We start from the raw sequence: 22,210 nt of genomic DNA on the forward strand, positions 1-22,210 counted from the left end.
TCTGAACAGGCCAGGGATCAACAGATTATGATATTGTGTGTTTATTGCTTCCAGATGGCACCATTTTAGAAAAAGCCATCTTACATTATCATTCATATTCTTCTGTTCATATTTGTTACAGTAAATTCACTAAAAAATAACATGGTAACTGCTCCAAGAAATTTTACTCCCTGCCATGGGGATCAATACCACAATTTGGGTTTTGAGCGAACGAAGGAACACATCTGGCCTACTGACAAGCGTATTTTTCCTGCATTGGTCCTTACTGAGAACCGTGGCTCTGACTGGTCAGGTTTAACTTTTCGTTTATGCGAAAGAGGCAGCTGACAGGTAGCGGCTCAGTGACTTACCCACGGACACACGTACGTCAGCCAAACGGGGGATGTGGGGTAGAGCCTTCAAGTTCTGAAGCTGGTGTTTGGTTCATTGCACCACCTCGCAGAGTTCTACAAGGATGGCTGATATTCCTCCCAGGGCGAAGAGAACACATATATATTAGCTTAATTTTTAAAGTTCTAGCTCTCTAAAATTGCATCATCTGTCCCACAGATTCTTTCTGGATTCAGTGTTGGGACTCAGAACATGATACCCCAAAGCAAGGCGCCCGGGGTCCTTTGAAGCGTGCGCTGAGTGCTTTGAACAGAAGATCAGAGCGCCTCAGAAGCAAGGTCACTCCTCCTGCTCTCCTGTCTGCCTCCCTCCTCTTCTCCTGACCGGAATTCCTCTTCCTCACACTGGGTCATAGAAATCAGAACCCCTCTCCCACAGAGTAAGCAGAGAACCTAGGAAGACCACTCTGTCCCTTCTCCCTTGAGGATCCTCCTTACAGAAGGACCTGGCTCATCCTGGGAGGGCCGAAAGCTACAGAGAGAGACCAAGAAGGATCTGGAGGTGTTACTGGAACAAAATCAGGCCCGGACTGCTTGGTGCTGGCCAGTCAACACACGGAGATGAAAGCTGATTCATGAGAGTGGCCACTAGGAGGAAGGTGGACCCTCTGGTCCCAAACAAGCTCCCCTCCATTTGCAAGCCAGCAGGAGACTTCTAAAGGAGAAAGGGGAGTCCTGGGGTTCCTGAAATTCTTAGGCAAACAGGTAAGCCACAAGACTGGGAGCTTTTGTTAGGTAAAACAGGGAAAGCCGGAAGGGAGGGTGCATTTGTTGTGGTTACAGGACATGACTGGCTGGGTTTCCTCCTGCCCCCCTTGGCCCAGTCACGAGACTCCATGGCTGTCCATTGGTCATTCAACCTGAGCATTGACATAGACGGGGTCTTTGGGTCTTCATTTCTGAAGGCTCCTGTGTCACGGAAAACCGTGATTAAATAAACTTGTTAAGCTTGTCTCTTTTAACCTCTCTTTTGTCAAAGAAGTGTCAGCCTTATGGTGGGTGAGGAAAGAGCACAATTTCTGCCTCTAAAAAAAAATTCTTTGGAATATTTGAACTTTTCGGCAGCACACTTGAAGGCAAAACGCCTTTTTAAGGGGAAAAAAAGAAAAGACAATTGAAAAAGTGCTTGGACAATCATTTTCACATAAGTTTGCATAGAGCTGTCTCATGTGTGCGTAAGGGCAAAGGTCCAGTGTGTCGCATGGAATGAGGACTGTGTCTTCCAGGACACCTTGACATTGCACTCTGGCTGCTTCCTTCTGCTGGCAGGAATTTGCACCAGGTCTCAGGCTGCACACTGTGACCCATTCAGCGCAATATTTCACCTGGCAAATGTTGCCAGTGTGTGTTCTCAATGACAGCAAAAAATAGAGTTTACGGATTGATCAACTTTGATGGCACCCCCAGCAGGGTTCAAGGTTCACCAGGGTACCAAGGCATGCAGAGAAGGAGGGTGATGCAAGTGGTTGCCATGGCAACAGTGCTGTGGATGTCAGGCCCTGCCTCATTGATTCCCTCTGAGGGGGGTCACCTGGAGCTGCTTGTGGAATGTGTCTGCCCTTGCTCCTGAGCCAGCCAGAATCCGAGCAGATGCTCGAGTTCAGTTATCCCTCCCCACTCCCTTACCTACCCAGTGAGGCTTAGGGGGAATTTCTCCTTCCCCATTCCAAGATCCAGCGGCTCAAGTACGACTACTCGTCTTCCTTTTTTATTTTAAAGGCACATCCACTGTCAGGCAGTCCCATGGCCCAGAGAAAGGACCAGGCACCTGATCTGCTGTCTCCTCTTGTACTTCCCGACTCCCCATACCTTCCCCACCCATACCTTCTTGGGCTGTCGTTCCTCAGCCCCTAAGTCTTAGCCTCTGAATAGGCTCTGTGGAGTCACTCACCATTTCTCCACCCACTTACCAGCTCCCTGAACTTGATGGCTTATCTCGTCCATTACTGTCTCCTCTCACACTCCTGTCCTCCTGGGTATGTTCTAGGAGATGAGCGCATGGACTCAACCTGAACATCTCTCCGAGTCTCTGCAAGGGTTAGCAGCAAGTATCTCACAGCAATTCTATGAACTAGAACCCATTACAGGTGAGGCAGCTAAGACAAAAAGAGAAATAGACCCAACATCTCACATCTGGACGGGACCCAGAGTCCACAGCCTGGGCTCTCGAAGCTCCAACACTTTTCCAGGACTCTGTCGGCCTCCCCCGAATGCTAGTGTGGGAGATAAGGGGCTGGTTGATTTTGCTAGTGCTCCTCACTGGGACTGGAATCCTAACTGCAAGGGTAGGACAGGGGTTGGGTGGAATGGAGGGAGTAGAATTTAGAATTCATGCTTATGTTGATTTATTAGTAGAGAAGATGTTGAAACTTGTGTTTCGGCCCTAATGACATATGTGCTAGAATCAGTCCCAGAATACACACACACACACACACACACACACACACGAGTTTTGCCTAAGGGACAAATGCTTTAAAGGTAGAAAGGATATAACCTAGAGCAAAAGGGCACATCCCAGACTTTAGCTCTAAGCTGGGACGCCCCGTTAACATCCCTTCTGCTGTGGTTTGGATCTGGGTTGTGTGTGTTCCCCAAAGGCCCATGAGTTGAGAGCCTACTCCTTTGGGTGGGATGCTGAGAGGTGGTGGGGCTCTGCAGGGGTGAAGTCACCAAGGGTGCTGCCCTCAGAAGGGATCAAGGCAGTTCTTGAGGGCCCTGAGTGAGTTCTTCTAGAATTGCTAGCACTGTGAGCTAAACTACTTTCCTTCATAAAGTACTCAGCCTCAGATATTTTATTAGAGTAACAGATAATGGATTCCTTTACCTCCTGCTTCCCAAAAATGAAAAACAAAACATCTCCCCAAACAAAAAAAAAATCAGTAAAACGGTATACAATGTAACTGGCAGGTTCACAGACTTATTCTGCACCAATGCTACAAGTACCAAGCCCGTCTAAAGGGATCTTGAGCCACCCATTGGGATGCAGGAGATCATCTACAAGTGTGAGAAGCTGCAGATAGAAGAGCCACCAAATAATTTGGAGAGAAAATGAGTCAAACGCCCAACCAAACAAAAAAAAAAATGCGGATGAAAAAGAAATGGCTGAATACACTGAGTTATGTAAGACTCCGAGAACGAATTCATAGGGTTTCTGGCACCACAATTTCATCAGGGGCTGAGGGAAATGAAAAGGAAGACAGCAGGTGTAATTGCTGAGAGCAGCCGCTTCCTGCTGAGACAGAAGAGTTTTACCATCAGCTCGGTGAGAATATATCCAGGCAAATACAGAAAACATGGAAATAAATACTTCTCATAACATCAAGATGGGAGGACAAAAGGGCAGCCAGAGACATGTCATGTGTAGCAGAAAAGAGAATGGGCAAAGGCCAGGTGAGGTGATAATAGAAAGAGAGAAGTGAGAAAATGACATCTCTGTGGGCGTCATTAGGGTGAAGGGAGGCAGGCAAATAGAAGATGCTTCAGATGTAACAGAGCAAAGCACCCACAGCAGCACGGGTCAGATCCCGTTAGAGCAAATAGTGTCACCAAGAAAATCTAACCCAAAAGGAGGAAGGGGGTGGCACAAGTGCTGGAGAAAAAGTGGCTGTGAGAAGTCAGGAGAATTGGGGCAGAACTCTGGCTCTCTTAGCAGCTGGCTGTGTTTCTTGGGTACACCAGCTACCCTTTGTGGGCCGGAGTCTTTTGGTCTGGAACATCAAGGGCTCACCCCAGAGTTGCCATCATTCATTCCTGGCCGCCTGGCCCCTTTAAGAATCTGACAAAGTTGATGAATCCTCTTAGAAAGGTTTACTCAGGCTGACACTAGATTTTTCATTCCATTTCCGGAAGGTCATCTGTGTTTTGAAAGGGGATAGCAGACCTTGAGTTTGGAACAATAACCTTAACTGCTCTCTTATCTTCCTTCCAGCTTGAAAACCCTATGATTTCTGTGATTTCCAGGTGGTTGAGTATCTACTTATTTCAAAGAATATTTAATTCAACAGAACGCTTGTGCTAGGAGATTTTGTGGAAGGGCCTTGGGAACTGTGTCAGGGGACCCTGCTATTCAGCAGTGAGATGTGTCTGGGGAAGGCAGTTAAGGGGCAATGCGACACGGGGTCACAGTGCTTTGCTCTCCTTCACTTAACAGCGCTGGGTCTTTAATTCATTCAATATTTCAGTGAAATTTAACCTAACACAGTGCTGGGGTTTGTCTTGACTCAATTCTTCCTATCTCGTATTTTCTTCCTGGTCCCATTTCATCTCTCTCCTTCCTCTGATCTTCTCTTCCCACCCTACTTCATCCTTCTTTTTAACTGAAATGTTGGAGTGATCAGGGCTAGTGGGTTAGGGTTAGTGGATGAGATTGATGTAGAACCTGCCATGTGCCAGAGGTGGTGTTAGGACAGAGAGAACAACAGGGGGCTCTTAGGGGACACAATTTCTGCACTCGAGAACCTGACAGTGAGATTGGGAAGATTAGATACGATCACATGAAAGGCAAAGTTTTCATAAGGATTAGACTTCAAGAGACATGACTGCTGTACGAGGGGCGTCTTCAAACAGTGTGTTAGGTCATGTGCATGAGTTCACAGGGAGGTAAGTTGGTAGGTCTGGGATGGCTTCATGGAAGAGGTACAAATTCAGGTTGGGCAGAGATCTGGCAGCTTGGAAGGATATAGGAGTATGAATGGTTGGGAAACTTTAACAAAGGAGGTGAGAGGGGCTGGTGCTGTGGTGTAGGGGGCTAAGCCACCGCCTGCAGCGCCAGCATCCCATATGGGCCCCTGTTTGATTCACTGCTGCTCCACTTCCAATCCAGCTCCCTGCTCACGCACCTGGGAAAGGAGCAGAAAATGGCTCAAGTGATCAGGCCCCTGCACTCACATGGGAGACCTGGAGGAAGCTCTTGGCTCCTGGCTCCTGGCTTCAGTCTGGGCCAGCTCTGGTGGTTGCGGCCATTTGGGGAGTGAACCAGCAGATGGAAGATTCTCTGTCTCTCTCTGTCTCTAACTATGCCTTTCAAATAAAAAAATTAAATCTTAAAAAAAGGAGTGGAGAGGACACTCCCATTCAGTTCATTTTAGCTCCTCTCCTTTCCTTTCCAGGGGCCCTACAGGAAGCACTGCCTCCCAATCTCTAACTCGAATGACCACTCGGAAGACAGCCCAGAAGGCGGGCCATGTAAACAGGAACCATCCTTGGGTTCTTGAAAAGAACACTTTTTCTTCACCTACCAGCAAAAGAAAGGAAAGCCGGAGTGCCTGCTTTGGGGAAAACATTCATCAGGTCAGTCAATATTTATTGAGCATCCACTATGTTTCTGGCGCTGTGGGGCCTTGACCTTTAGTATCTCAGCTAGTCAAAAACTCACTCTGTGTGCAGGGGCTCTGCACACGGAGCACAGTGACGGCAGCACTGCCCTTCCAGGTAGGGTTAGCAGTCTGACCCACCCCACTCACTCCATCCTGTCAAGGCCTACTTGGGGCGAGGGGGGGGGCACTGAACAGTCCCCTTGTTAGGAGCAGAATTTATGACTCTGGAAAATGATAAACATGCGAAGAAAACATCAAAATCCAAACAGTAAGTGAAATTCCAGCCCTCAGCGCCAGATTAATGAAGCTAGCAGTGTGGCAAGAATACAACACAGAAATCTTTCTTGAAGGCTGGGAGAGGTACATTATAGCGATCGGTGGTTTTTTACCGAGAATACAAATAGCAAGTAGGAGGAAGTAGGCTTTAGAAAAAAAATGCCAAAAACTAGGCAGCACAACAGAGATAAATAAAATACACAGTAAAGAGGCAAAATAATAAAATACTGTAATTTGGCCTCTCAGCATGAAGAAGAAAGCCGAGACGAGGAGAATGGATTAGAATTCACGAGTCATCCGTTCAGTTTTGAATTGATGGAGCTCTGGTGCTTAGAGAGGCTGCAGCAAGCCGCTTGTTCTTCCAGCTCAGAGATCCTTGCAGAGGAACCCACTCTCTCTCCTACCAGGCTAACTTGGTCAGCAATAACTTTGGGCCTGGCACTGAACTACGTGTTCACCGGCATTACTTTTTTCTTTTTTAAAGATTTATTTATTTGAGAGGCAGAGTTACAGAGAAAAGGAGAGACAGAGATAGGTCTTCCATCCACTGGTTCATTCCCCAAATGGCCCCAATGGCTGGAGCTGGGTCAATCTGAAGCCAGGAGCCAGGAGACTCATCTGGGTCTCCCATGTAGGGGCAGGGGCCCAAGTGCTTAGGCCATCTTCCACTGCTTTCCCACTCCATAGCAGAGAGCTGGATCAGAAGTGGAGCCGCCAGGACGTGAACCAGCACCCATGTGGGAGGTGGTGCCCCAGGCAGAGGCTTAACCCACTGCGCCACAGCACCGGCCCCCAGCATTGCTTTTCAATTTTGCAAAAACCAGCAAGGGAACTGGGACTCAGAGACGTGGACTGCACGTAAGGTCACTCACTGAGCTCGTGCGGAGGCCACAGCTAATCCCAACCTTTGTCTATCTGTTGTTGACTGTATTCCTGCAGCCTAGCACTTCTGTGCCTCCCGACATATGACAAAGGACCTCTGTTTGCCAGCAAAGCAAAAGCCCCATCACAGTGAGCACCAGGGAACCAAACTAGAAACACCCCTTTCCACGGACCAAAGGACAGCCGTCTTAATTAGCTACTTCTGAGGCTGCCTTCAGTCCGAGACCATGAAGGGAATGATTTGAGAAACAAGATACAGCTCGCCGTGCAGAAAGTGATCAAGTGTTTAGGATAGAACACAGCAAATCCCCGCACCGACTGGGAGGGCTTCCAAGGGAAACCGAGGCAGCCTGAAAGAGCTCCCAGTGGCCAAAGCTGGAACAATTGGAGCAAAGAATTATTAAGCTATAACCCAAGTGTAAAATAAATGCTCAATATTCCACATTCATGTAAGTAGGTGACTGGAGAAGAGGCAAACGCCCAGTGCCCAAGAATTCCAGTAACTTATGCAGAGACTCCGCCCCCCGGAGGCGGAGTGCCACGCCCCACGTCCAACGCGCGGCTGCATCCCCCGACTTCTTTCCAGTCGGAAAGGTGTGAAGGAGGACCTTGACAATGGTGAAATCTGACAAGCTAGCGGTGCCTCAGCCAGGTGCGCAAGGTCAATACCCTGATAGGATGTAGTGACATCGGCCCTCGGCCTCTGTGACCTCCCTCCTCCCCACCCTGACCCCGGGGAAGCAGCCCCTGCAAAGTCCCTGACCAGAGTGCCTGAGAACCTGGCAGTGTCCAGAGACGCCTGCGAGGACGCCAAGGTGAACTGTCCTGCAGTGTCCTGGATGGGACCCTGGAGCAAAACAGGGACCTCAGGTTAGAAACTAAGGACCTAAGAGTTAACTCCGGACTGTGGTTAACGATGATGCCACGAGGGGATCTTCAAAACACTCATGAAGATGCATGTTACCAGAACACTTACACAAGGATTTCAAAAACTTTGCCACTAAAAAAAACTTATCTTTTAATTCCACAAACATTTGGAAGTACTCTCATATTAACAAAACTGGATATGCCATCTTAGCGGGGTTAAAAAAATTTTTAAGAAAATCTATTTGAGGGGCCGCCATTGTGGCCCAATGGGTTAAGTTTCCGCTTTTGATGCCATCATCCCATATGAGTGCCAGCTGGAGTCCTAGCTACTCCATTTCGGATCCAGCTCCCTGCTAATGCTCTTGGGAAAGCAGCAGAAGATGGGCCAAGTGCTTGGGATCCTGCCATCCATGTGGGAGGCCCCGAGGGAATTCCAGACTCTTGTGGCCATTTGGAGAGTGATCCAGCAGATGGAGGATCTCTCTCTCTCTCTCTCTCTCTCTCTCTCTCTCTCTTACTTTCTGTTACTCTATCTTTCAGATAAAATAAAATAAATCTTAAAGGAAATCTATTTTGTGTGGGTGAGAGAGACACATAGGAAGCTTTCCTTCTACCCACTGGTTCACTCCCTAAATGACTGCAATGGCCAGGGCCAGTTTGGGGTCTGAAACTTGGTACTGGGAACTCAATCCAGATCTCCCATGTAGGTGGCAGGGACCCAATTACTTGAGCCATCACCCACTGCCTTCCAGGGTCTGCATTGGCAAGAAGCTGGAGTCAGGAGCCAGAGTTGGGTACTGAATCCAGACACAATACGGGAGGCAAGTATTTTAACCACTAGGCTAGTGCCTGGTGCTATTTTAACCACTAGGCTAGTGGCTGATGCTATGGTGTAGTGGGTTAAGCCGCTGTCTTTGATGCCAGCATCACATATGGGTAACTAGTGCAAGTCTCAGCTGCTCCACTTCTGATCAGGCTCTCTGCTGTGACCTGGGAAAGCAGTGGAGGATGGCCCAAGTACTTGGAATGCTACACCCACATGGGAGACCCAGAAGAAGCTCCTGGCTCCTGGGGCTTTGGCCTGGCCCAGTCCTGGCCGTTGCAGCCATTTGGGGAGTGAACCAGCAGATGGAAGATCTCTATAATTCTGACTCTTAAATAAATAAATAAATAAATATTAAAAAAACAAAACCAAAAAACCCAGTAGGCTAAATGCTCACCCCTAACAGCAGGATATTCTGAGCATGACTTTATACTGCCTGATGTGGGTGGGAATGTTACCCGCTGTGATGCTCTTTATAGCAACTCCAGGCCTGTTCTTAACCCTCAGCCATCTGGGCTGCCCTTTCGACCTTCAGAAAGGTCTGGGAAGCCAGTGTGCACCAGCACACTAAACCTTGTGCTTCTCTATCTGAGACTGTTGCAGGGGAGCAGGGTGGGTGCTCCAAGCTGGACTGGCTGGAATAGGGCTGGGCTGGGAGAGGGGCCAGTGAGAGGGTCGCAGCAGTCAGGACAGACTCCTCTGCCCCTGCACACTCAAAGGCCCGTTTTCACAACCACAGGCCCCTTCATGGAATGCCCTGTGCATTTCGCCAATGCAAATCCTGCATTTTACTCTCTCCATTCATTTGAACACACGGTCCTGGAGTGTTATTAAGTGCCTGCATGGTGCTAGGTCCTGGGGCCATAGCACTTACATTGCAGCATGGACGGCACAGGAGATGGTGGGCTGGTGGATGCTTACAGCTGGGATGAGCCCCGTGAAGGAGCAAAATGTTGGGATGGAGAGTGGGGGAGGGGCCTCATTCAGATGGGCTGGTTAGGGAAGGCCTTTCTAAGGAGGGACCTTGAAGCTGAGGTCTGAAGGAGGACACAGAGCCATGCAGAGCCTGGGGTTCTGCCTTATCTTTAATTTGAAAGTCAGAAAGAGAGAGAGAGAGATCTTCTGTTAACTGGTTCACTTCACAAATGCCTGCACAACCAGGGCTGGGCCAGGCTGAAATCAGGAGCCAGGAACTCCATCTGGGTCTCCATGTGGGTGGCAGGGGCCCAAGCACTTGAGCCGTCCTCCGCTGGCTTTCTAGTGAGTTAGCAGGAAGCTGGATTGGAAATGGAGCAGGCCGGCCTGGAACTGGCACTCAGATGTGGGAGGCCACATTCCAAGAGCTGACTTAACCCGCTCGCTATGCCTGGCCCCGAAAGTATGATTTTTGAAAACCTGAATCGGGTTGGTTTTTGTTTGTTTGTGCCTGTGGCTAGCATAAAAGAAAAAGCCGAAGAGTTTTCACTCCCCTAGGCTGCTAAATAGATGAAAAACTAAACAGGAAAAATGCCCACTTTGAGTTCTTGCTCCATTAAGGACTTACATATGTAGTCCATGGGTTTCTCCTATTTGCAGTTTTCATTAAGTCTAGAAAAACCATTTTCACATTTTATAAATGTGTTTGTCCCTAGTATTTCCAGCTGTCTTACTGGAAAATAGTACCAGTGCTTGTATTTTATTCTATCATAACTCAGCTTAGATGAATGATAAACAACATATTGTAAGCAGCGACCTAGATTGAAAAACTCGCTGTCCCTGGCTATTTTAACCCCTGAAGGAGAGAGAAGGATGGCTCCAATGCCCTGTGGAGTACTTGCAGTCATTACTTTTCTTAACACCGTTAAGATCTCCCTGTCTGCACTCAGTTGGTAAGTGTGGGAACTCACCCGGCTTGAGCTGTTGTGCTGGGCATCACTCCTCTAGGAGACACAGCTACAGAGAAATCACGTGATTCATCCAGGCACGTGGGGCAAGGAGGCAGGGCAAAGGGATGCGGCGCGGTGGGAGTGGGTGGCCGTGTCTCAGCCAGGTGGTTAGAGCCCATCTCTCCCTGGAGATGCGGTGAGAAGCCGGGCCCGGTGTGCCGAGGTCCAGGCAGAAGGGCAGCACGTGGACAGACCGGAAGCCAGCTTGCTGCTGGAGAAACAGCTACGGGACCCCGAGGGAGTAGAACATAGCGCGGAGTCTTTGTTCAGTGAACGTGAGAAAAGGTGTCTGCAGGTGCGGCGGCCATTGAAACAACACCTGGTAATAAAAGTGATGGTAACAGCAGCTACCAGTTCTAGAACATTTCTTAGAGTTGCCAATGATTTATTCCATTAAAAAAAATCCTGCTCTTGTTTCCTGGCTACAATCTCTTCTATCTGAAGTTTAAAAAAAAAGGCTCCTTTGTCTCTGTTTCTGTCCCTGGAATTCCTCTTCCTCATGTGTTTTGTTTTCTGTCATCCACGCCCCCGTTTGCACGCTCCTGGAGCTGGCTGGTGATCCTCGGCTCTGCGTCCACATTCAAAGGGGAGGCACTCAGAAGCCGGTAGGATTTGCTGGGTGACTGCACCGTGGAGTGACTGGAGGGCTCGCTGGCCATTTTGTTGGGGATGCCAAAGTGTAGGAATCTTTATGAGAGTTACTCAGTTTCTCTAATCAGGAGTCCTTCAGTCTTCTGTTGAGGGCGGGGCGGGGGGGGGGCTGGGTTGGAGGAAGGACACAAAATTACGTGCTGGCATCAGCATCTGGGAGCTGGGTAAGGGTCTTCCCACACAGCAGCCAGAGACTGCCATGGAACCCCAGGCTCGTCCTGCACCTGCTCCTTCATGCCTTTTCGTCCTAATTCCTCCAGAGAGCCCGCCTTCCACGGCCTCTGCAAATGCGACAGTGGCAACTGGGCGCCGCTTGGGACCAGGAGGGAAACCGGAAGTCCATCCATGGCGCCTTAGCCTTCTGCTCATCCCCCGCCCCTCCACTGTGCACCTCCCCCATGTCTTCCTGGACTCTCCTTCCTTGGCCCCCGGATCTGGGGAGCCCCTGGGGCTCTGTGGGAGCATCTCAGCTTGTTCCTCAGTCAGCCTCTGAGTGGACTTTACGAGTCAGTCACCACTTCTCCGCCCACGTTCTGGCTCCCTGACACCTGTCGGCTTATCTCAGCCAGTACTGTCTCCCGGTGCCCGCCTTGTCCTCCCGGGTTTGTATCTATTTCTTTTCTCTCGCAATGAGAAACATGCACGTACTCATCGGAATATCTCCCTGAGACTCTTCAACTGTTACCCCGAGTGTCTCTCTTAGTCTCACGTATGTCCAAGGTCTCACATCTAGAAGGAGATCTAAGGTCTAAGGGCAAGGTTTTCTGACTTCAGGAACCTGGAACTTGATGCTAAATTGCCTTCTGTTACAATAGAGTTCAGTTTGCTTTTAGGTTAGACTAAGATTTTATGCTTTTACATGGAAAATACACATTGTTCTTCGGACAGGGTAATGTTGGGTTTGCTTCATGGTTGGAGGAGAAATATAGCTAGCCTCAAAAATTAAATCCTATAGACTGTGTAACATTTTTTATATTGATCTATTTGAATTACATTATTAATTTGGACACTTATATGAAAATATATGTTATCTTTAAGAAAATTTTCTGGACACAGTTAACACAGAACTTTTTCTCAAGAAGGCCATTACCGTCAGGTGCTGTTCCTCGCTTTGTCTGGAGTCAGCAGGAGTCACCCTCAGTATTTGTTGGTTTCTTGTTTGCTCTGCCTGCTCACAAGTCTCAGGGTTCGTATGGATCCATCGCTGCTCAGCTCTGGGAAGGCTTACCCAGCTCTCACAGGCATGTCCACTTCTGATTCTATCAATATTTGATGCGGAAACTGGTCTCGAGCAAGCCATTGTTAGCAGAGAAATGGGCAATTTTTCAGTACTTCTTTAGCACTATAAGAATTTTGGAACTGTGAAATCACAGACAATCATCTGTGAGTCAGTTTTAAATGACTGTTGTTTGTTAAACAAAATCCATCACTTCAGATGTGGAACACATTTTATATTTTCCCTTACTTGGCCCCCTTTCTTGACACTTATTCTGGACTCTGGGATATATTTCTATAACTTTGTTGTGTAGTCATGCCCTGCATGATGACGGTGGTCCCATAAGATTGAAATAAGCTTAGAAATTCCTGTTGCTGGGTGAGTCCGAGCCATCACAGAGCAAGGCATTAGTCACGTAAGCAAACCTACTGTACCACCAGTTGTACAGAGGTCAAGCACGTGTGGGGAGTGTAGTTTAGTCCAGTGCTTAGGAGGCCTGCATCCCACACTGAGATGCCTGGACTTGAGTCCTGGATCCAACTCCTGACTGCAGCTTCCTATTTGTACAGATTCTGGGAGGGTGGTGCCCTTGGAGCTGGTTTCCTCCTACCAATGAGGGAGATCTGGATTGTGTTCCTGGATCCTGGCTCTGGCCCTGGCTTACCTGTAGCTGCTGTAGGCTACTGGGGAGTGAACCAGCAGATGGAAACTCTATCTTTTTCTGTGTCTCTCTGCTTCTTTCATATAAAATAGAATACAAATTTGCAAAGTTTTTTGTAAAACAGTGGCTATGTTAGCCTGGAAGTAGCCTCACCCATTTCATGTTTCTCATGTCTCTTGATTGTATCATTTTCTTGTGTATGTAATTTGATCTTGTGTTGTTTTGCTCAGCATGACCCTGGGAGCAAAAGGCTATCCCCTATATATATCCCATTCAGCCTAGGTGTGTAGCAGGCTGTGATGTCTAGGTTTGTGGACACTTTATGGTGCTCGCACAATGATGCAACAGACTAACAGCGTGCTTGTCAGATTGTGTCCCTGTCATTAAGTGAAGTATGACTGTAATTGCCATTCTCTGTAGAACATTGCTTTTGACCTTTGCTTAATAAACAGAAGGCACAAAGGCTGACTCTGAAGCATGGTTCATGTGCAGCAGGACAAATTTTTCTGATTTCTCACCTTTCTTTTGTGTGGAATTCTCATCTGGTGGAAACAGAATCTTTTAATAACTGGTACTGCAGCCCAGCCATGCGAGGTGGTCAAAAGTAACAAAAGACAGGTTCATCTTGTTGCCCTGCTCTGCAGATCATGAAAGAACTCCTTTTGAGTTCTGGAGGCTTGGCTGGCGGTCTCCTGCCATCACCCCAGAGGTCCTGAGCCAGTGTGTCCTGCCTACCCGCTGGGGACTTTCTCCTCACCTCTTCTTTAGCCCACAGGTGCCCTGGGTGTGCATCCCTGAGGGGCGAGCAGGTGCAACTGACAAGGGCTTCGGATCTGAGTCTCTGTGAGGGTGTGGGCTGATCAAATCCACGCTCGCGAGGGGCCTGCAGGAGAATCAGCCGAAGTGGGCTCTGTGTGCTGGAGGGATGCAGAAGTCCTTTCCTTTTCCTTTGTGTCTTCCTTAGAGGGATAGAGACAGGGAAAGGACAGAGACTTAGCAGAATCTAGGACTGTGTGATCTAGAAGATGGCCTGAGTCAACAGTCAGCTTGAACCACACCCAGGCCCCTGTGCACCAGTCAGCAGGTCACTTCATCGTGCTCATTATGAGAAGCTTCTAGACCCCTCCAGGCCTAGGAGTGTGTCATTGAGGCATCTCAGAATGAGTCAGAGAGGGGGCAGGCTTTGTGGTGTAGTGGGTTAAGCCACTGCTTGGGATGCCTGTATGCCCTATTGCAGTGCCTGGCTTGAGTCCCAGCTAATCTGCTTCCAATCCAGCTTCCTGCTAATGCACCTGGGCAGCTCAAATACTGGAGTCTCTACCACCTACCTGGGAGCTCCTGGCTCCTGGTTTTGCTCTGGTCCAAGCCCAGCTGTTGCGGGCATTTGAGGAGTGAACCAGAGGATGGAAGCTTTCTCAGTGTCTCCCTTTGTCTCTCTGGGACTCTGCCTTTCAACTAATAATAATAATAATAAATAAGTAAATAAATAATCAGAAACCACAGTCCTCTCTGCAGCTACCCCGAGTCCTTCTGCCTCACCAGCTGCCCACATGTTGCTTCCTTTGTCCTCTCTGCCCTGGGAGTTTGGTCTGCTTGTCTCTCATTGCCAAACCTTCCCTCTTCCGGAGCCTTTTCAAAGCAGGTTGTATCTTTTCACTTCAGCCCTATTTTCCTTTTTTTAAATATTAGCTTGCTATAGATTTATTGAGTTTTTTAAAATAAGTATTTGTTTATTTGAGAGTCCGAGTTATAGACAGAGAGAGGGAGAGACAGAGAGAGAAAGGTCTTCCCTCCAATGGTTCACTCCCCAAATGGCCTATAACAGCAGAAGCCGAGCCGATCTGAAGCCAGAAGCCAAGAGCTTCTTTTGGGTCTCCCACACAGGCGCAGGGGCCCATGTGCTTGGGCCATCCTCCACTGCTTTCCTAGGCCATCAGCAGGGAGCTGGATCAGAAGTGGAGCAGCAGGGACTCGAAAGGGCACCCATATGGGATGCTGGTGCTGTAAGCAGACACTTAGCCCACTATGCCACAGCATTGGCTCCTTCCTTGCTTTCTATCAAATAAATTCATGATGTCTTTCATTTCTAAGAGCTTTTGGTTGTTAATCTTTCTTTTTTTAAAGATTTATTTACTTATTTGAAAGTCAGAGTTGCTCAGAAAGAGAAAGAGAGGCAGAGAGAGAGAGAGAGAGAGAGAGAGAGAGAGAGATCTTCCATCTGCTGGTTCACTCCTCAGATGGCCACAGGGCTGGAGCCTGGCTGATCTAAAGCCAAGAGCCAGGTCTCCCGTGTGGGTGCAGGGGCCCAAGGACTTGGGCCATCTTCTACTGCTTTCTCAGGCCATAGCAGAGAGCTGGATCAGAAGTGGAGCAGCTGGGACTCAAACCGGTGCACATATAGGATGCAGTTTTACCTACTATGCCATGGCCCTGGCCCCAGATTGTTAGTCTTTCTAGAGAAACAATGTAAGTAGAAACAATGTAAGTAACCATTGCTCAGACAGGAACGCAGACTCACCAGCTAGCAGTCGGATGTTGTCCCAGGATTTACTCTGAGACACAAGGGGCTGGGGCCTCCTCTAGCTCCCCTTTCCCTCACCCCTTCTTCTAGGAGGCTTTGTGACAGTTTCCCTGGGCTTTGTCCCTGTCCATGGCTCTGTCCAGGGCATCTCTGGATTGGGTGCTTCTGAGAGATGCAAGGAAAAACAAACCCCAAACAAGCCAAAGCATTTCTCTCTCTCTATTTCTTTTTAGATTTACTTATTTATTTTAAAGAGAGAGAGAGAGAGAGAGAGAGAGACAGAGAGAGATCTTCCATCCACTGGTTTACTTTCCAAATGACCGCAGAGTTGGGACTGGGCCAGGCTGAAGCCAGGAACCTGGAACTCCATCCAAGTCTCACGTGGGTGGCAGGGGCCAGCATACTTGGGCCAACTTCTGCTGCTCTCCCAGGTGCATTAGCAGGGAGCTGCATCAGAAGCAGAGCTGCTGGGACTCAAACTGGTACTCCCATGGTGTCACAGGCGATGGCTTAACCCAATGCACCATGATACCAGCCCCCTCTTCTTTCTTACATAGTCAGTCAATACAATAGCTCTGGCACCAGAAATGTAGGGTTCCCCCACCCACCCACAAGCAGCTTTCCTGCGGCTCCACCTGGGTGCCCTCTAATTCAGTCAGCCTCCAACACGACCTACTTGGCAACCGTCGGGTGCTCACAGGCTGCCCTGACTACAGATGCATGGATCACCATGGCCAGGCGTCACCCTTACAAACCAGAGCTCCCTCTCCCCTCTCTTCGGGTTCAGTCAGTTTTCAAGAGGAGATCACAGAGCTTAGGGAAACGCTTTACCTAGGTTTATGCATTTGTTATAAAGGTTTTTACAGAGAACACAGATGTACAGGCAGATGGAGGAGATGCACAGGGCAAGGCGTGGGAAGAGGACCTCTGAGCCTCACTGGGCACCACCTTCCAGAGCCTCCATGTGTTCAGTAATCAGGAAGCTCCCTGAACCCTGTCCTTTTTTTTTTTTTTTTTTTTTTTTTTTTTTTTTTTTTAAGGGAGGCTTCATTACTTCATTTTGTAGGCATGATTGATGACATCATTGGCCACTAAGGATTAACTCAACTGGCAGCTCCTGTCCCCTCCCTAAAGGGGCTGCAGTGAGACTGAATGTTCCAACCCTCTAATTACAGGATTGGTTCCCCTGGCAACCAGCCCCACCCGGAGGCCATCCAGGGGCCCCAAACCACCAGTCATCTGCCAGCATAAAGACACCCTTATCACCCAGGAAATTCCAAGACTTGTAGGAGATGTAAGCTGGGAGCTGGGACAAAGACCAATAAACATCCATTTCGCAATATCCCGGCGCCGAGTCAAGCTTCTTAGGGTCCAGGTACACTGAGGTTGCTGTTTCTTCTGTGACAGCCACTCGTTTTTCCTGACAATAATAGGGTTCCCTGCAGAAGGGCTGTGAGTCCTCCTAAGTCACTTCCTGTGGGCCCTTCAGCCCCTGGTGTCTCTGGGTGGTTCTGTGCTCAAGCCCCTGAGCTCCCTGCCCTAGGCCCCAGGTACTCTCTTCTCTTGTTTGTTTGGTGTCTAACTCGGTCACAGGCAGGTTGCTGTTCCAATCTTAGGTGACCAACTCCTGCTCCTTCAGCTACTCCTGTACTCCATTTGGGGGCCCAGGGAGTCTTCTGAGGACTCATGACTGCACAACAACCCCACAAGGGGGGTATGAGAGCTGAGAGTTAGGTGTGCAGGTTCTGGAGTTGGATTGCCTGGCCTTGGGCTGGGCTCTCTCCCTGTGCTTAGTAGCTCTGTGACTGTATCAGTCCACTTTCTGTTTTGAGTAACAGTACCACGGATTGGATAAGTTCTACAGAAAAGAGATCTGTTTTGACTCGCAATTCTAGAGCTCCAAGGTCAAGGGCCCCAGTCTGTTGATGGCCTTCTTGCTGACAGAGGCCTGCAGTAGCACAGGGCATGCACACATAGCTGGAGACAGGGAGTGAATGTGTGTGAGTGCATGTGAGTGCATGTGAGTATGTGTGTGTGTGTGTGTGTGTGTGTGTGTGTCTGTCCTCTGGCACTGTTAGGTAGGAAGTCAGAAATTTAGCACATGTGTGTATGAGACAGGCCGGAAGACCAGCACCTACTGTGGAAGCTCCAGAAGCCCGGCATCTTGCACTTCAAAGTCCTGCTCAGAGCACCTCTTCTTTTAAACCTACCGGTATTTAATCTTGGGATCTCCAGCCTAATGCCTATATCTAATCCTTACCACCTCCTGGATGCCCCAGCTCTCAATATAGTAGTCCAGGCAAATCTCCATCCTCGATAACAAAGAGGCAAGTCCAGGGGCCGGTGCTCAGGCATGGTGGGTAAAGCCACTGCCTGCAGTGCCGGCATCCTATATGGGTGCCAGTTTGAGTCCCGGATGCTCCACTTTTGATCCTGCTCTCTGGTATGGCCTGGGAAAGCAGCAGACAATGGCCCAAGTGCTTGGGCCCCTGCACCCATGTGGGAGACCCAGAAGACCCCCTGGCTCCTGGCTTCGGATCAGTACAGCTCTGGCCCTTGCAGCCAATTGGAGAGTGAATTAGCAGATGGAAGACCTCTCTTTCTCTCTCGGGGTAACTCTGACTTTCAAATACATAAATAAATCTTTAAAGAAAAAAACAAGGAAGCAAGTCCAACACGAGTTTTGGGAGAGGAGGGCAAGCCATATGCAGTGACTCAGAGAAATTTTCTTAGCTCCTTAGAGTGGGGACAGCAGTACACTTACCTTCAGAGAAATTTTCTTAGCTCCTTAGAGTGGGGACAGCAGTACACTTACCTTCAGAGAAATTTTCTTAGCTCCTTAGAGTGGGGACAGCAGTACACTTACCTTCAGAGAAATTTTCTTAGCTCCTTAGAGTGGGGACAGCAGTACACTTACCTTCACGTGTGCTTGTCATGAGGCTGAAAGAGCTCCCAGAGCAGAGCCTGGCTTGATCAATGTGAATTGTGATTATCCCCACTTTACAGGAGGGGAGACTGAGGCCCAGAGAAGTCAGGTTACTTGGTCAAGGTCATCCAGCTGTGAAGAGGAGGAGCTGAGTTCCAGATCCAAGGCAGCTGGTTCTGGAGCCCTCTGTCTCAGCTGGACGCCGTCCCAGCTGAGCGCAAGCGTCATGGTCTCCCTTCCGGCTTGGCCTCCAGCAGCCCTTCAGCCAGCTCCCACGTGGCCTTCCAGCTCTTTACATGCCCTCTGGCTCTGTCTTCCGGGCGCTGATCCGACTTTAGGGACACTGGTGTCCAGCTTGCCCATGTGGCCAGTCCTTCCGACTGGTCACCCCTTCTACACACTTCCTTTGTTCTTGGCGGTCCATCACCCAGAGGGAGTGCTTCAAACACTCAGAACAATGGGCAACGCTATTTCTACCCAGGTATGGGCAAACCAGGTCAGGTGCAAAACAAAGTCGTTTGGGCTGGCATCCAAAACTTAAACCAATCACATGTTTGCAAATTTATTTTTAGGTTTCAAATTGTTCAGAGGATGCATTCCAGTTTTCTGTTGCCTTGATTGTTGGGGTTTTATCCAGGTTCACGAGGAAATGTTTTGAAATACCACAAGAAAGTCCTGGCTGGGCGGGGGGCGAGAGGAAGGAGTCGGGAGGGGAGCTTTCTTTTTGATGGCAGGCCGGAAGGACACGGGCTCTTGGACCGGAGCCGGCCTTGTTGTATTCCTGGCCCCATTGTAAAGCCTGAGGTGGTTTGGCTAAACACCAGAATGCGGGGGCGTTTCTTTGAATTAAGCTTTATTGCATGAAGAACATATAGGATAAATTCCATTTTCATGAATTTCAAAAGTGCGGTCTCTTTTTTTCTTTTTGGCTTGAGAGTGTTCTAGTGTTTGCAAGAAAGCTAGCAAGCAAAGATGTGGGCCATGACTCTGGGCCTTGAACACCTGAGATCCCCCTGGGTTCCTGCCCCAGGCAAGACCCCAGCATCTGGGGCCTTGGTTCTTCACTGAAGGTGGGTGGCATGGGGGCCTCTGTGCCACAGCCTGGGCAGACAAGCCCCACCTACAACAGTAGCTGCCTTGTTAACTTGCTACTGGGCACCCGTGTCAGGAGCCAGAGGGAGGTACCTTTAATAACTTGGAATTCCTCCTGGGTGCTTCACCGTGAGGACTGGGAACTGGGCCGCCTCCATTGAGTTAAATACATTTGATGAGAGCACAATTGCTACTTAGATCTTTTAAATGGGAATCTGTTGGTATAAAACACACAAGGGAAAAGCCGCATTGTTTATTGCTTTAAAAAAATCCTTTGCACATGATATTTAGTCATAGTTGCAAAACAGAAATTAGGAGGAAGCTTTTCACAAGCAGATCAAATGCGGTATTATTTTTCATTTCTAAAACTTTGTTACACAAATTTCAAAGATACACACAAAAGTAGCAAGAAGAGTAAAATGAACTCTGTGCACCCGTTACCGGTTTCAACAATTATGAGCTCTTGGCCAATCTTATTTCCTCTATTCTCTCTCACACTTACTCTTCCCATATTGTTTTGAATCCAAGCCCAGAGCTTGTATAATTTTATCCGTAAGTATTTCAATATGCATCTCTAAAGGAGAAAGGTCCTTTTCCCCCAACATTTTATTATGAAAAATTGGAAGCACACAGCAAAGTTGAAAGCTCCCTGCCTAAGTACCTAGATCCTTCTCTTAACATTTCTAGAAATATTTATTTGAAAGGCAGAGTGGCAAAGAGAGAGAAGGATGAGAGAGAGAGAGACAGAGAGGCAGAGACACAGAGAGATTTTTCATCCACTGACTCACTCCTAAATGCCTGCAACAGCCAGGGCTAGGCCAGGCTGAAGCCAGGAGCCAGGAACTCCATCCGCATATCCCATGTCAGTGGCAGGAACCGAAGTTCTTGGGTCATCATCTATGTGTTCCCAGGGTCATTAGCAGGAAGCTGGGTCAGAAGCGGAAGGGCCAGGACTGGAACTGGCTGGCGCTCCTGTGGGGGATGTGGGTGTCGCAATGTTGGCTTAGCTTATTGAACCACAAGGCCCACCCCTACTGTTACCATTTGCCTTGACTTATGCAGCCTCAAGTGTGTCCATCTGTCTTTCCCTCTATCTATCCATCGTGCCATCCCGTGTGTGTGTTTTTAAGTGTTTCCAAATGACTTGCAGACATTATACACTCTTCCTTAAACACATCAACATGCACATCGTAAGCTGGAGTTCAATATTTGCTTCCAGTTTCCCCATCATCGGATAGAATTTTCCATCAACAGAATACCCAAATCTGAAGCAGATATCTGCAGCACTTTGACAAACGTAACCCAAAGCCTTGTCAAGGTGCAGACTCCGACCATCACCCAGAAATGTCCCCGTGCGGGTTCTCCACTCACACACCCCTCACCTGCTGTTTGCTCTCCAGATTGGGCAAAGCAGCACTTTGGAAGATTCATCCTGTCTGTTATGAGTGCAAATCGAAGCGGTATAGAGAATGTGCCTCCTGCTTTGTCCCCGTCGCCCGGGTGTTCTGGGTTTTGGAAGAGCACACCCCGCGATTTGGTCGGGGATGCTTCACGTGTGCGGACCCAGGGCTCCGGCCAGAGCAGCTCCGTGTGCGGTGTGTGGGGTTTTGTCTGATCAGAGGCTTGCTGAAGTGGGTTTGCAAACCAATGCTCGGCTCCTCTCAGCCCAGCTCTGTTTGTGTGTGGAAAGCTTGGGCTCTGAGCAGCCGGGAGTTACTCTGTTCAAATCATCCTCCTTAGCTCCATGTCTGGCCTGTAAAAAGCTCCCCTAAATAGCAATCAAAAGGACCATGGATGGCAGTCTTTCCGCAAAGTACCCAATCCCGTTGTAATCCAGTTGTCGGTGGGCGTTTCCCGTCCCCAGCAGTGAAAAGGAGATTGGATTGGACGCCATCCTGGGGGAGGACCCACCTCTGCCTGACCCCTCCCAGGCCTCCTGGGGTGTGGTTCCCTTCCCTCCTCCCCTGCCTCCCAGGCCCCTGCATCTGCAGCATCTGGGTGAACTTGTTCCCGGATGCCTGTGTCCCTGCAGGCCCCTGGTGCACCCTGAAGTGACCCTGTAGCCTCTTAGATTTCTACTAAAACTCACTCCCACGGCCAGCACCGCAGCTCACTAGGCTAATCCTCCGCCTGCGGTGCTGGCACCCCAGGTTCTAGTCCCGGTTGGGGCGCCAGTTCTGTCCCGGTTGCCCCTCTTCCAGTCCAGCTCTCTGCTGTGGCCTGGAAGTGCAGTGGAGGATGGCCCAAGTGCTTGGGCCCTGCACCCCATGGGAGACCAGGAGAAGCACCTGGCTCCTGGCTTCGGATGGGTGCAGCACACTGGCTGCAGCGCACCAGCCGTAGTGGCCATTTTGGGGGGGTTAACCAATGGAAGGAGGACCTTTCTCTCTGTCTCTCTGTCTAACTCTGCCTGTAAAAAAAAAAAAAAAAAAAAACAAAAAAAACAAACAAACAAAAAAAAAACTGAAAAAAACAAACAAAAACAAAAAAAACCCCACTCCCACAAGTATTGAGTATAGAGTGGGTATTTTTACAGATTTAGGAATTTGGAGAAAATTTACATGAAAGAAATGCAACAAATCTTTAAACCTTTGATTCCTGGAGATTCCTATTTCTAAGGAACCTTTGGCTGCTTGCCCGTACTGCCCAGCCCTGCACCTTCTTCC

General features: G+C 49.0%; 1 long non-coding RNA gene across 1 annotated transcript in view; it reads left to right on the forward strand.

The window, feature by feature from the left end:
- Positions 1-22,210, forward strand: part of LOC149127370 (uncharacterized) — a 69,211-nt gene that overhangs the window by 37,253 nt on the left and 9,748 nt on the right. The window contains exons 4-5 of the long non-coding RNA XR_016230792.1: positions 550-1,094; positions 5,498-5,678. This is a non-coding gene — a long non-coding RNA (uncharacterized LOC149127370). The remainder of the gene's footprint in view (positions 1-549; positions 1,095-5,497; positions 5,679-22,210) is intronic.

The sequence above is a fragment of the Oryctolagus cuniculus genome, chromosome 3, assembly GCF_051225735.1.
Source record: "Oryctolagus cuniculus isolate XC-2025 breed Fujian yellow rabbit chromosome 3, ASM5122573v1, whole genome shotgun sequence".
In the NCBI taxonomy this organism is placed as follows: domain Eukaryota; kingdom Metazoa; phylum Chordata; class Mammalia; order Lagomorpha; family Leporidae; genus Oryctolagus; species Oryctolagus cuniculus.